This window comes from Electrophorus electricus, chromosome 19, assembly GCF_013358815.1.
Source record: "Electrophorus electricus isolate fEleEle1 chromosome 19, fEleEle1.pri, whole genome shotgun sequence".
NCBI classification, from domain to species: domain Eukaryota; kingdom Metazoa; phylum Chordata; class Actinopteri; order Gymnotiformes; family Gymnotidae; genus Electrophorus; species Electrophorus electricus.
This window is the reverse complement of record NC_049553.1, coordinates 341241-356235: the sequence shown is the minus strand read 5'-3', so window position 1 is coordinate 356235 and position 14995 is coordinate 341241. Positions and strand designations below refer to the sequence as shown.

The following is a 14995-nucleotide window of genomic DNA, read 5'->3' as shown; positions in this document are numbered from 1 at the left end:
ATTGTCAGATTGGTCTTTGATCATATTTGCTATGAATAGGCAATTAGAGTAAGTGTTTAAGGCTTACGGCCACACCAGTTTGAGAACGCCCAATCTCATCTGACCTTTGAAACTAAGCAAATTTGGACCTGGATAGTACTGAGGTGGGACCCTACCTAGGAATACCAGCTGCTGTAGGCTTTTCTTGCATCACTTTAATTTACTTTCAAGCTGACATGCTCAATTGTGAAGTGCAGTGATTAATAAAAAAAACTATCTGTTAGCACCTGGGAATAGCAGATGCTGTAGGTATTTGTTGCATCACTTTAATTTACTTTCAAGCTGACATGCTTCTATGTGCAGTGCACAGAATAAATAGAAATCTTTTTGCACCAGGGAATAGCAGGTGCTGTAGGTATTTGTTGCATCACTTTAATTTACTCTGCAACTGACATGCTTCTATGTGAAGTGCATAGATTAAATAGAAATCTTTTTGCACCAGGGAATAGCAGGTGCTCTAAGATTTTATTGCATTCCTTTAATTTATGTTCAAGCTATCATGCTCAAATTTGAAGTGCAGTGAATCATTAAATCAAACTATCTGTTAGTTTTTATTGCATCACTTTAATTTACTTTCAAGCTGACATGCTCAATTGTGAAGTGCAGTGATTAATAAAAAAAACTATCTGTTAGCACCTGGGAATAGCAGATGCTGTAGGTATTTGTTGCATCACTTTAATTTACTTTCAAGCTGACATGCTTCTATGTGCGGTGCACAGAATAAATAGAAATCTTTTTGCACCAGTGAATAGCAGGTGCTGTAAGATTTTATTGCATCCCTTTAATTTATGTTCAAGCTATCATGCTCAAATTTGAAGTGCAGTGAATCATTAAGTCAAACTATCTGTTAGCAACTGGGAATAGCAGATGCTGTAGGTATTTGTTGCATCACTTTAATTTATGTTCAAGCTATCATGCTCAAATTTGAAGTGCAGTGAATCATTAAATCAAACTATCTGTTAGCACCTGGGAATAGCAGATGCTGTAGGTATTTGTTGCATCACTTTAATTTACTCTGCAACTGACATGCTTCTATCTGAAGTGCACAGATTAAATAGAAATCTTTTTGCACCAGGGAATAGCAGGTGCTCTAAGATTTTATTGCATTCCTTTAATTTATGTTCAAGCTATCATGCTCAAATTTGAAGTGCAGTGAATCATTAAATCAAACTATCTGTTAGTTTTTATTGCATCACTTTAATTTACTTTCAAGCTGACATGCTCAATTGTGAAGTGCAGTGATTAATAAAAAAAACTATCTGTTAGCACCTGGGAATAGCAGATGCTGTAGGTATTTGTTGCATCACTTTAATTTATGTTCAAGCTATCATGCTCAAATTTGAAGTGCAGTGAATCATTAAATCAAACTATCTGTTAGCACCTGGGAATAGCAGATGCTGTAGGTATTTGTTGCATCACTTTAATTTACTCTGCAACTGACATGCTTCTATCTGAAGTGCACAGATTAAATAGAAATATTTTTGCACCAGGGAATAGCAGGTGCTGTAAGATTTTATTGCATCCCTTTAATTTATGTTCAGGCTATCAGGCTCAAATTTGAAGTGCATTGAATCATTAAATCAAACTATCTGTTAGCACCTGGGAATAGCAGATGCTGTAAGTTTTTATTGCATCACTTTAATTTACTCTCCAACTGACATGCGTGAATGTGAAGTGCAGTGATTAATAAAAAATCTGTCTGTTAGTGCCTCTGAATCCCAGATGTTGTAAGCTTTTATTGCATCATTTTAATTTACTTTCAAGCTGACATGCTCAATTGTGAAGTGCAGTGATTAATAAAAAAAACTATGTTAGTTGTAAGCTTTTATTGCATCATTTAATTTACTTTCAAGATAACATTCTAGAATGTCAAGTGCAGGGATTAATAAAAAAAATTGTCAGATTGGTCTTTGATCATATTTGCTATGTTTAGGCAATTTGAGTAAGCATTTAAAGCTTACGGCCACACCAGCTTGAGAACGCCCAATGTCATCTGACCTTGGAAGCTAAGCAAGTTTGGGACTGGATAGTACTGAGGTGGGACCCTACCTAGGAATACTAGGTGCTGTAAGTTTTTGTTGCATCACTTTAATTTAATCTGCAACTGACATGCTTGTATGTGAAGTGTACAGATTAAATAGAAATATTTTAGTACCAGGGAATAGCAGGTGCTGTAAGATTTTATTGCATCCCTTTAATTTATGTTCAAGCTATCATGTTCAAATTTGAAGTGCAGTGAATAATTAAATCAAACTATCTGTTAGCACCTGGGAATAGCAGATGCTGTAAGTTTTTATTGCATCACTTTAATTTACTCTCCAACTGACATGCTTGAATGTGAAGTGCAGTGATTAATAAAAAAACTGTCTGTTAGTTGTAAGCTTTTATTGCATCATTTAATTTACTTTCAAGATAACATTCTAGAATGTCAAGTGCAGGGATTAATAAAAAAAAATTGTCAGATTGGTCTTTGATCATATTTGCTATGATTAGGCAATTTGAGTAAGAGTTTAAGGCTTACGGCCACACCAGCTTGAGAACGCCCAATCTCATCTGACCTTGGAAGCTAAGCAAGTTTGGGATTGGATAGTACTGAGGTGGGACCCTACCTAGGAATACTAGGTGCTGTAAGCTTTTCTTGCATCACTTTAATTTACTTTCAAGCTGACATGCTCAAATGTGAAGTGCGGTGATTAAACTATCTGTTAGCACCTGGGAATAGCAGATGCTGTAGGTATTTGTTGCATCACTTTAATTTACTTTCAAGCTGACATGCTTCTATGTGCAGTGCACAGAATAAATAGAAATCTTTTTGCACCAGGGAATAGCAGGTGCTGTAAGATTTTATTGCATCCCTTTAATTTATGTTCAAGATATCATGCTCAAATTTGAAGTGCAGTGAATCATTAAGTCAAACTATCTGTTAGCAACTGGGAATAGCAGATGCTGTAGGTATTTGTTGCATCACTTTAATTTATGTTCAAGCTATCATGCTCAAATTTGAAGTGCAGTGAATCATTAAATCAAACTATCTGTTAGCACCTGGGAATAGCAGATGCTGTAGGTATTTGTTGCATCACTTTAATTTACTCTGCAACTGATATGCTTCTATCTGAAGTGCACAGATTAAATAGAAATCTTTTAGAACCAGGGAATAGCAGGTGCTGTAAGATTTTATTGCATCCCTTTAATTTATGTTCAAGCTATCATGTTCAAATTTGAAGTGCAGTGAATAATTAAATCAAACTATCTGTTAGCACCTGGGAATAGCAGATGCTGTAAGTTTTTATTGCATCACTTTAATTTACTCTCCAACTGACATGCTTGAATGTGAAGTGCAGTGATTAATAAAAAAACTGTCTGTTAGTGCCTCCGTATACCAGATGTTGTAAGCTTTTATTGCATCAATTTAATTTACTTTCAAGATAACATTCTAGAATGTCAAGTGTAGGGATTAATAAAAAAATTGTCAGATTGGTCTTTGATCATATTTGCTATGATTAGGCAATTTGAGTAAGTGTTTAAGGCTTACTACCACACCAGCTTGAGAACACCCAATCTCATCTGACCTTGGAAGCTAAGCAAGTTTGGGACTGGTTAGTACTGAGGTGGGACCCTACCTAGGAATACTAGGTGCTGTAAGCTTTTCTTGCATCACTTTAATTTACTTTCAAGCTGACATGCTCAAATGTGAAGTGCAGTGATTAATAAAAAAAAACTATCTGTTAGCACCTGGAAATAGCAGATGCTGCAAGTTTTTATTTTGCATCACTTTCATTTACTCTCTAACTCACATGCCTGAATGTGAAGTGCAGTGATTCATCAAAAAACTATCTGTTAGCACCTTGGACTACGAGATGCTGTAAGCTTCTCTTGCATCACTTTAATTTACTTTCAAGATGACATGCTAGGATGTGAAGTGCAGTGATTAATTAAAAAAACTATCTGTTAGCACCTGGGAATAGCAGATGCTGTAAATTTTTGTTGCATCACTTTAATTTAATCTGCAACTGACATGCTTGTATGTGAAGTGTACAGATTAAATAGAAATCTTTTAGTACCAGGGAATAGCAGGTGCTGTAAGATTTTATTGCATCCCTTTAATTTATGTTCAAGCTATCATGTTCAAATTTGAAGTGCAGTGAATAATTAAATCAAACTATCTGTTAGCACCTGGGAATAGCAGATGCTGTAAGTTTTTTTTTGCATCACTTTCATTTACTATCCAACTCACATGCCTGAATGTGAAGTGCAGTGATTCATCAAAAAACTATCTGTTAGCACCTTGGACTACGAGATGCTGTAAGCTTCTCTAGCATCACTTTATTTTACTTTCAAGATGAAATGCTAGGATGTGAAGTGCAGTGATTAATTAAAAAAAAGTATATGTTAGCACCTGGGAATAGCAGATGCTGTAAATTTTTGTTGCATCATTTTAATTTAATCTGCAACTGACATGCTTGTATGTGAAGTGTACAGATTAAATAGAAATCTTTTAGTACCAGGGAATAGCAGGTGCTGTAAGATTTTATTGCATCCCTTTAATTTATGTTCAAGCTATCATGTTCAAATTTGAAGTGCAGTGAATAATTAAATCAAACTATCTGTTAGCACCTGGGAATAGCAGATGCTGTAAGTTTTTATTGCATCACTTTAATTTACTCTCCAACTGACATGCTTGAATGTGAAGTGCAGTGATTAATAAAAAAACTGTCTGTTAGTGCCTCCGTATACCAGATGTTGTAAGCTTTTATTGCATCATTTAATTTACTTTCAAGATAACATTCTAGAATGTCAAGTGCAGGGATTAATAAAAAAAATTGTCAGATTGGTCTTTGATCAGATTTGCTATGATTAGGCAATTTGAGTAAGAGTTTAAGGCTTACGGCCACACCAGCTTGAGAACGCCCAATCTCATCTGACCTTGGAAGCTAAGCAAGTTTGGGATTGGATAGTACTGAGGTGGGACCCTACCTAGGAATACTAGGTGCTGTAAGCTTTTCTTGCATCACTTTAATTTACTTTCAAGCTGACATGCTCAAATGTGAAGTGCAGTGATTAATAAAAAAAACTATGTTAGTTGTAAGCTTTTATTGCATCATTTAATTTACTTTCAAGATAACATTCTAGAATGTCAAGTGCAGGGACTAATAAAAAAAATTGTCAGATTGGTCTTTGATCATATTTGCTATGATTAGGCAATTTGAGTAAGCCTTTAAGGCTTACGGCCACACCAGCTTGAGAACACCGAATGTCATCTGACCTTGGAAGCTAAGCAAGTTTGGGACTGGATAGTACTGAGGTGGGACCCTACCTAGGAATACTAGGTGCTGTAAATTTTTGTTGCATCACTTTAATTTAATCTGCAACTGACATGCTTGTATGTGAAGTGTACAGATTAAATAGAAATATTTTAGTACCAGGGAATAGCAGGTGCTGTAAGATTTTATTGCATCCCTTTAATTTATGTTCAAGCTATCATGTTCAAATTTGAAGTGCAGTGAATAATTAAATCAAACTATCTGTTAGCACCTGGGAATAGCAGATGCTGTAAGTTTTTATTGCATCACTTTAATTTACTCTCCAACTGACATGCTTGAATGTGAAGTGCAGTGATTAATCAAAAAACTGTCTGTTAGTGCCTCCGTATACCAGATGTTGTAAGCTTTTATTGCTTCATTTAATTTACTTTCAAGATAACATTCTAGAATGTCAAGTGCAGGGATTAATCAAAAAAAAATTGTCAGATTGGTCTTTGATCATATTTGCTATGATTAGGCAATTTGAGTAAGAGTTTAAATCTTACGGCCACACCAGCTTGAGAATGCCCAATCTCATCTGACCTTGGAAGCTAAGCAAGTTTGGGATTGGATAGTACTGAGGTGGGACCCTACCTAGGAATACTAGGTGCTGTAAGCTTTTCTTGCATCACTTTAATTTACTTTCAAGCTGACATGCTCAAATGTGAAGTGCAGTGATTAATAAAAAAAACTATGTTAGTTGTAAGCTTTTATTGCATCATTTAATTTACTTTCAAGATAACATTCTAGAATGTCAAGTGCAGGGACTAATAAAAAAAATTGTCAGATTGGTCTTTGATCATATTTCCTATGATTAGGCAATTTGAGTAAGCCTTTAAGTCTTACGGCCACACCAGCTTGAGAACGCCGAATGTCATCTGACCTTGGAAGCTAAGCAAGTTTGGGACTGGATAGTACTGAGGTGGGACTCTACCTAGGAATACTAGGTGCTGTAAGTTTTTGTTGCATCACTTTAATTTAATCTGCAACTGACATGCTTGTATGTGAAGTGTACAGATTAAATAGAAATATTTTAGTACCAGGGAATAGCAGGTGCTGTAAGATTTTATTGCATCCCTTTAATTTATGTTCAAGCTATCATGTTCAAATTTGAAGTGCAGTGAATAATTAAATCAAACTATCTGTTAGCACCTGGGAATAGCAGATGCTGTAAGTTTTTATTGCATCACTTTAATTTACTCTCCAACTGACATGCTTGAATGTGAAGTGCAGTGATTAATCAAAAAACTGTCTGTTAGTGCCTCCGTATACCAGATGTTGTAAGCTTTTATTGCTTCATTTAATTTACTTTCAAGATAACATTCTAGAATGTCAAGTGCAGGGATTAATCAAAAAAAAATTGTCAGATTGGTCTTTGATCATATTTGCTATGATTAGGCAATTTGAGTAAGAGTTTAAATCTTACGGCCACACCAGCTTGATAATGCCCAATCTCATCTGACCTTGGAAGCTAAGCAAGTTTGGGATTGGATAGTACTGAGGTGGGACCCTACCTAGGAATACTAGGTGCTGTAAGCTTTTCTTGCATCACTTTAATTTACTTTCAAGCTGACATGCTCAAATGTGAAGTGCAGTGATTAATAAAAAAAACTATGTTAGTTGTAAGCTTTTATTGCATCATTTAATTTACTTTCAAGATAACATTCTAGAATGTCAAGTGCAGGGATTAATAAAAAAAATTGTCAGATTGGTCTTTGATCATATTTGCTATGTTTAGGCAATTTGAGTAAGCGTTTAAGGCTTACGGCCACACCAGCTTGAGAACGCCCAATGTCATCTGACCTTGGAAGCTAAGCAAGTTTGGGACTGGATAGTACTGAGGTGGGACCCTACCTAGGAATACTAGGTGCTGTAAGTTTTTGTTGCATCACTTTAATTTAATCTGCAACTGACATGCTTGTATGTGAAGTGTACAGACTAAATAGAAATATTTTAGTACCAGGGAATAGCAGGTGCTGTAAGATTTTATTGCATCCCTTTAATTTATGTTCAAGCTATCATGTTCAAATTTTAAGTGCAGTGAATAATTAAATCAAACTATCTGTTAGCACCTGGGAATAGCAGATGCTGTAAGTTTTTTTTTGCATCACTTTCATTTACTATCCAACTCACATGCCTGAATGTGAAGTGCAGTGATTCATCAAAAAACTATCTGTTAGCACCTTGGACTACGAGATGCTGTAAGCTTCTCTTGCATCACTTTATTTTACTTTCAAGATGACATGCTAGGATGTGAAGTGCAGTGATTAATTAAAAAAAAGTATCTGTTAGCACCTGGGAATAGCAGATGCTGTAAGTTTTTGTTGCATCACTTTAATTTAATCTGCAACTGACATGCTTGTATGTGAAGTGTACAGATTAAATAGAAATATTTTAGTACCAGGGAATAGCAGGTGCTGTAAGATTTTATTGCATCCCTTTAATTTATGTTCAAGCTATCATGTTCAAATTTGAAGTGCAGTGAATAATTAAATCAAACTATCTGTTAGCACCTGGGAATAGCAGATGCTGTAAGTTTTTATTGCATCACTTTAATTTACTCTCCAACTGACATGCTTGAATGTGAAGTGCAGTGATTAATAAAAAAACTGTCTGTTAGTGCCTCCGTGTACCAGATGTTGTAAGCTTTTATTGCTTCATTTAATTTACTTTCAAGATAACATTCTAGAATGTCAAGTGCAGGGATTAATCAAAAAAAAATTGTCAGATTGGTCTTTGATCATATTTGCTATGATTAGGCAATTTGAGTAAGAGTTTAAAGCTTACGGCCACACCAGCTTGAGAATGCCCAATCTCATCTGACCTTGAAAGCTAAGCAAGTTTGGGATTGGATAGTACTGAGGTGGGACCCCACCTAGGAATACTAGGTGCTGTAAGCTTTTCTTGCATCACTTTAATTTACTTTCAAGCTGACATGCTCAAATGTGAAGTGCAGTGATTAATAAAAAAAACTATGTTAGTTGTAAGCTTTTATTGCATCATTTAATTTACTTTCAAGATAACATTCTAGAATGTCAAGTGCAGGGATTAATAAAAAAAATTGTCAGATTGGTCTTTGATCATATTTGCTATGTTTAGGCAATTTGAGTAAGCGTTTAAGGCTTACGGCCACACCAGCTTGAGAACGCCCAATGTCATCTGACCTTGGAAGCTAAGCAAGTTTGGGACTGGATAGTACTGAGGTGGGACCCTACCTAGGAATACTAGGTGCTGTAAGTTTTTGTTGCATCACTTTAATTTAATCTGCAACTGACATGCTTGTATGTGAAGTGTACAGATTAAATAGAAATATTTTAGTACCAGGGAATAGCAGGTGCTGTAAGATTTTATTGCATCCCTTTAATTTATGTTCAAGCTATCATGTTCAAATTTGAAGTGCAGTGAATAATTAAATCAAACTATCTGTTAGCACCTGGGAATAGCAGATGCTGTAAGTTTTTATTGCATCACTTTAATTTACTCTCCAACTGACATGCTTGAATGTGAAGTGCAGTGATTAATCAAAAAACTGTCTGTTAGTGCCTCCGTATACCAGATGTTGTAAGCTTTTATTGCATCATTTAATTTACTTTCAAGATAACATTCTAGAATGTCAAGTGCAGGGATTAATAAAAAAAATTGTCAGATTGGTCTTTGATCATATTTGCTATGATTAGGCAATTTGAGTAAGAGTTTAAGGCTTACGGCCACACCAGCTTGAGAACGCCCAATCTCATCTGACCTTGGAAGCTAAGCAAGTTTGGGATTGGATAGTACTGAGGTGGGACCCTACCTAGGAATACTAGGTGCTGTAAGCTTTTCTTGAATCACTTTAATTTACTTTCAAGCTGACATGCTCAAATGTGAAGTGCAGTGATTAATAAAAAAACTATCTGTTAGCACCTTGGACTACGAGATGCTGTAAGCTTCTCTTGCATCACTTTATTTTACTTTTAAGATGACATGCTAGGATGTGAAGTGCAGTGATTAATTAAAAAAAAGTATCTGTTAGCACCTGGGAATAGCAGATGCTGTAAGTTTTTGTTGCATCACTTTAATTTAATCTGCAACTGACATGCTTGTATGTGAAGTGTACAGATTAAATAGAAATCTTTTAGTACCAGGGAATAGCAGGTGCTGTAAGATTTTATTGCATCCCTTTAATTTATGTTCAAGCTATCATGTTCAAATTTGAAGTGCAGTGAATAATTAAATCAAACTATCTGTTAGCACCTGGGAATAGCAGATGCTGTAAGTTTTTATTGCATCACTTTAATTTACTCTCCAACTGACATGCTTGAATGTGAAGTGCAGTGATTAATAAAAAAACTGTCTGTTAGTGCCTCCGTATACCAGATGTTGTAAGCTTTTATTGCTTCATTTAATTTACTTTCAAGATAACATTCTAGAATGTCAAGTGCAGGGATTAATCAAAAAGAAATTGTCAGATTGGTCTTTGATCATATTTGCTATGATTAGGCAATTTGAGTAAGAGTTTAAAGCTTACGGCCACACCAGCTTGAGAACGCCCAATCTCATCTGACCTTGGAAGCTAAGCAAGTTTGGGATTGGATAGTACTGAGGTGGGACCCTACCTAGGAATACTAGGTGCTGTAAGCTTTTCTTGCATCACTTTAATTTACTTTCAAGCTGACATGCTCAAATGTGAAGTGCAGTGATTAATAAAAAAAACTATGTTAGTTGTAAGCTTTTATTGCATCATTTAATTTACTTTCAAGATAACATTCTAGAATGTCAAGTGCAGGGATTAATAAAAAAAATTGTCAGATTGGTCTTTGATCATATTTGCTATGTTTAGGCAATTTGAGTAAGCCTTTAAGGCTTACGGCCACACCAGCTTGAGAACGCCGAATGTCATCTGACCTTGGAAGCTAAGCAAGTTTGGGACTGGATAGTACTGAGGTGGGACCCTACCTAGGAATACTAGGTGCTGTAAGTTTTTGTTGCATCACTTTAATTTAATCTGCAACTGACATGCTTGTATGTGAAGTGTACAGATTAAATAGAAATATTTTAGTACCAGGGAATAGCAGGTGCTGTAAGATTTTATTGCATCCCTTTAATTTATGTTCAAGCTATCATGTTCAAATTTGAAGTGCAGTGAATAATTAAATCAAACTATCTGTTAGCACCTGGGAATAGCAGATGCTGTAAGTTTTTTTTTGCATCACTTTCATTTACTCTCCAACTCACATGCCTGAATGTGAAGTGCAGTGATTCATCAAAAAACTATCTGTTAGCACCTTGGACTACGAGATGCTGTAAGCTTCTCTTGCATCACTTTATTTTACTTTCAAGATGACATGCTAGGATGTGAAGTGCAGTGATTAATTAAAAAAGCTATCTGTTAGCACCTGGGAATAGCAGATGCTGTAAGTTTTTGTTGCATCACTTTAATTTAATCTGCAACTGACATGCTTGTATGTGAAGTGTACAGATTAAATAGAAATATTTTAGTACCAGGGAATAGCAGGTGCTGTAAGATTTTATTGCATCCCTTTAATTTATGTTCAAGCTATCATGTTCAAATTTGAAGTGCAGTGAATAATTAAATCAAACTATCTGCTAGCACCTGGGAATAGCAGATGCTGTAAGTTTTTATTGCATCACTTTAATTTACTCTCCAACTGACATGCTTGAATGTGAAGTGCAGTGATTAATAAAAAAACTGTCTGTTAGTGCCTCCGTATACCAGATGTTGTAAGCTTTTATTGCTTCATTTAATTTACTTTCAAGATAACATTCTAGAATGTCAAGTGCAGGGATTAATCAAAAAAAAATTGTCAGATTGGTCTTTGATCATATTTGCTATGATTAGGCAATTTGAGTAAGAGTTTAAAGCTTGCGGCCACACCAGCTTGAGAATGCCCAATCTCATCTGACCTTGGAAGCTAAGCAAGTTTGGGATTGGATAGTACTGAGGTGGGACCCTACCTAGGAATACTAGGTGCTGTAAGCTTTTCTTGCATCACTTTAATTTACTTTCAAGCTGACATGCTCAAATGTGAAGTGCAGTGATTAATAAAAAAAACTATGTTAGTTGTAAGCTTTTATTGCATCATTTAATTTACTTTCAAGATAACATTCTAGAATGTCAAGTGCAGGGATTAATAAAAAAAATTGTCAGATTGGTCTTTGATCATATTTGCTATGTTTAGGCAATTTGAGTAAGCGTTTAAAGCTTACGGCCACACCAGCTTGAGAACGCCCAATGTCATCTGACCTTGGAAGCTAAGCAAGTTTGGGACTGGATAGTACTTAGGTGGGACCCTACCTAGGAATACTAGGTGCTGTAAGTTTTTGTTGCATCACTTTAATTTAATCTGCAACTGACATGCTTGTATGTGAAGTGTACAGATTAAATAGAAATATTTTAGTACCAGGGAATAGCAGGTGCTGTAAGATTTTATTGCATCCCTTTAATTTATGTTCAAGCTATCATGTTCAAATTTGAAGTGCAGTGAATAATTAAATCAAACTATCTGTTAGCACCTGGGAATAGCAGATGCTGTAAGTTTTTTTTTGCATCACTTTCATTTACTATCCAACTCACATGCCTGAATGTGAAGTGCAGTGATTCATCAAAAAACTATCTGTTAGCACCTTGGACTACGAGATGCTGTAAGCTTCTCTTGCATCACTTTATTTTACTTTCAAGATGACATGCTAGGATGTGAAGTGCAGTGATTAATTAAAAAAACTATCTGTTAGCACCTGGGAATAGCAGATGCTGTAAGTTTTTGTTGCATCACTTTAATTTAATCTGCAAATGACATGCTTGTATGTGAAGTGTACAGATTAAATAGAAATATTTTAGTACCAGGGAATAGCAGGTGCTGTAAGATTTTATTGCATCCCTTTAATTTATGTTCAAGCTATCATGTTCAAATTTGAAGTGCAGTGAATAATTAAATCAAACTATCTGTTAGCACCTGGGAATAGCAGATGCTGTAAGTTTTTATTGCATCACTTTAATTTACTCTCCAACTGACATGCTTGAATGTGAAGTGCAGTGATTAATAAAAAAACTGTCTGTTAGTGCCTCCGTATACCAGATGTTGTAAGCTTTTATTGCGTCATTTAATTTACTTTCAAGATAACATTCTAGAATGTCAAGTGCAGGGATTAATAAAAAAAAATTGTCAGATTGGTCTTTGATCATATTTGCTATGATTAGGCAATTTGAGTAAGAGTTTAAGGCTTACGGCCAAAGAAGCTTGAGAACGCCCAATCTCATCTGACCTTGGAAGCTAAGCAAGTTTGGGATTGGATAGTACTGAGGTGGGACCCTACCTAGGAATACTAGGTGCTGTAAGCTTTTCTTGCATCACTTTAATTTACTTTCAAGCTGACATGCTCAAATGTGAAGTGCAGTGATTAATAAAAAAAACTATGTTAGTTGTAAGCTTTTATTGCATCATTTAATTTACTTTCAAGATAACATTCTAGAATGTCAAGTGCAGGGACTAATAAAAAAAATTGTCAGATTGGTCTTTGATCATATTTGCTATGATTAGGCAATTTGAGTAAGCCTTTAAGGCTTACGGCCACACCAGCTTGAGAACACCGAATGTCATCTGACCTTGGAAGCTAAGCAAGTTTGGGACTGGATAGTACTGAGGTGGGACCCTACCTAGGAATACTAGGTGCTGTAAGTTTTTGTTGCATCACTTTAATTTAATCTGCAACTGACATGCTTGTATGTGAAGTGTACAGATTAAATAGAAATATTTTAGTACCAGGGAATAGCAGGTGCTGTAAGATTTTATTGCATCCCTTTAATTTATGTTCAAGCTATCATGTTCAAATTTGAAGTGCAGTGAATAATTAAATCAAACTATCTGTTAGCACCTGGGAATAGCAGATGCTGTAAGTTTTTTTTTGCATCACTTTCATTTACTCTCCAACTCACATGCCTGAATGTGAAGTGCAGTGATTCATCAAAAAACTATCTGTTAGCACCTTGGACTACGAGATGCTGTAAGCTTCTCTTGCATCACTTTAATTTACTTTCAAGATGACATGCTAGGATGTGAAGTGCAGTGATTAATTAAAAAAAACTATCTGTTAGCACCTGGGAATAGCAGATGCTGTAAGTTTTTGTTGCATCACTTTAATTTAATCTGCAACTGACATGCTTGTATGTGAAGTGTACAGATTAAATAGAAATCTTTTAGTACCAGGGAATAGCAGGTGCTGTAAGATTTTATTGCATCCCTTTAATTTATGTTCAAGCTATCATGTTCAAATTTGAAGTGCAGTGAATAATTAAATCAAACTATCTGTTAGCACCTGGGAATAGCAGATGCTGTAATTTTTTTTTTGCATCACTTTCATTTACTCTCCAACTCACATGCCTGAATGTGAAGTGAAGTGATTAATCAAAAAACTATCTGTTAGCACCTTGGACTACAAGATGTTGTAAGCTTCTCTTGCATCACTTTATTTTACTATCAAGATGACATGCTAGGATGTGAAGTGCAGTGATTATTTAAAAAAATCTATCTGTTAGCACCTGGGAATAGCAGATGCTGTAAGTTTTTGTTGCATCACTTTAATTTAATCAGCAACTGACATGCTTGTATGTGAAGTGTACAGATGAAATAGAAATATTTTAGTACCAGGGAATAGCAGGTGCTGTAAGATTTTATTGCATCCCTTTAATTTATGTTCAAGCTATCATGTTCAAATTTGAAGTGCAGTGAATAATTAAATCAAACTATCTGTTAGCACCTGGGAATAGCAGATGCTGTAAGTTTTTATTGCATCACTTTAATTTACTCTCCAACTGACATGCTTGAATGTGAAGTGCAGTGATTAATAAAAAAACTGACTGTTAGTGCCTCCGTATACCAGATGTTGTAAGCTTTTATTGCATCATTTAATTTACTTTCAAGATAACATTCTAGAATGTCAAGTGCAGGGATTAATAAAAAAAAATTGTCAGATTGGTCTTTGATCATATTTGCTATGATTAGGCAATTTGAGTAAGAGTTTAAGGCTTACGGCCAAAGAAGCTTGAGAACGCCCAATCTCATCTGACCTTGGAAGCTAAGCAAGTTTGGGATTGGATAGTACTGAGGTGGGACCCTACCTAGGAATACTAGGTGCTGTAAGCTTTTCTTGCATCACTTTAATTTGCTTTCAAGCTGACATGCTCAAGTGTGAAGTGCAGTGATTAATAAAAAAAACTATGTTAGTTGTAAGCTTTTATTGCATCATTTAATTTACTTTCAAGCTGACATGCTCAAATGTGAAGTGCAGTGATTAATAAAAAAAACTATGTTAGTTGTAAGCTTTTATTGCATCATTTAATTTACTTTCAAGATAACATTCTAGAATGTCAAGTGCAGGGACTAATAAAAAAATTTGTCAGATTGGTCTTTGATCATATTTGCTATGATTAGGCAATTTGAGTAAGCCTTTAAGGCTTACGGCCACACCAGCTTGAGAACGCCGAATGTCATCTGACCTTGGAAGCTAAGCAAGTTTGGGACTGGATAGTACTGAGGTGGGACCCTACCTAGGAATACTAGGTGCTGTAAGTTTTTGTTGCATCACTTTAATTTAATCTGCAACTGAGATGCTTGTATGTGAAGTGTACAGATTAAATAGAAATATTTTAGTACCAGGGA

The 14995-nt window shown here is 35.4% G+C and overlaps 20 pseudogenes; all 20 read left to right on the top strand.

Annotated features, from left to right (window-relative positions):
- The first annotated feature begins 61 nt into the window (after positions 1-61).
- Positions 62-180, top strand: LOC118240232 (annotated as a pseudogene).
- A 1814-nt stretch (positions 181-1994) lies between these two features.
- LOC118240176 lies at positions 1995-2113 on the top strand (annotated as a pseudogene).
- Positions 2114-2554: 441 nt separating this feature from the next.
- LOC118240323 lies at positions 2555-2673 on the top strand (annotated as a pseudogene).
- Positions 2674-3565: 892 nt separating this feature from the next.
- LOC118240326 lies at positions 3566-3684 on the top strand (annotated as a pseudogene).
- Positions 3685-4919: 1235 nt separating this feature from the next.
- LOC118240322 lies at positions 4920-5038 on the top strand (annotated as a pseudogene).
- An 801-nt stretch (positions 5039-5839) lies between these two features.
- LOC118240329 lies at positions 5840-5958 on the top strand (annotated as a pseudogene).
- A 221-nt stretch (positions 5959-6179) lies between these two features.
- LOC118240294 lies at positions 6180-6298 on the top strand (annotated as a pseudogene).
- Positions 6299-6759: 461 nt separating this feature from the next.
- On the top strand, positions 6760-6878 carry LOC118240327 (annotated as a pseudogene).
- Positions 6879-7099: 221 nt separating this feature from the next.
- On the top strand, positions 7100-7218 carry LOC118240175 (annotated as a pseudogene).
- A 902-nt stretch (positions 7219-8120) lies between these two features.
- On the top strand, positions 8121-8239 carry LOC118240325 (annotated as a pseudogene).
- Positions 8240-8460: 221 nt separating this feature from the next.
- LOC118240174 lies at positions 8461-8579 on the top strand (annotated as a pseudogene).
- A 459-nt stretch (positions 8580-9038) lies between these two features.
- LOC118240321 lies at positions 9039-9157 on the top strand (annotated as a pseudogene).
- Positions 9158-9840: 683 nt separating this feature from the next.
- Positions 9841-9959, top strand: LOC118240320 (annotated as a pseudogene).
- A 221-nt stretch (positions 9960-10180) lies between these two features.
- LOC118240287 lies at positions 10181-10299 on the top strand (annotated as a pseudogene).
- Positions 10300-11200: 901 nt separating this feature from the next.
- LOC118240328 lies at positions 11201-11319 on the top strand (annotated as a pseudogene).
- Positions 11320-11540: 221 nt separating this feature from the next.
- Positions 11541-11659, top strand: LOC118240177 (annotated as a pseudogene).
- A 900-nt stretch (positions 11660-12559) lies between these two features.
- LOC118240274 lies at positions 12560-12678 on the top strand (annotated as a pseudogene).
- A 221-nt stretch (positions 12679-12899) lies between these two features.
- On the top strand, positions 12900-13018 carry LOC118240264 (annotated as a pseudogene).
- A 1342-nt stretch (positions 13019-14360) lies between these two features.
- On the top strand, positions 14361-14479 carry LOC118240273 (annotated as a pseudogene).
- Positions 14480-14789: 310 nt separating this feature from the next.
- On the top strand, positions 14790-14908 carry LOC118240286 (annotated as a pseudogene).
- Positions 14909-14995: the final 87 nt, after the last annotated feature.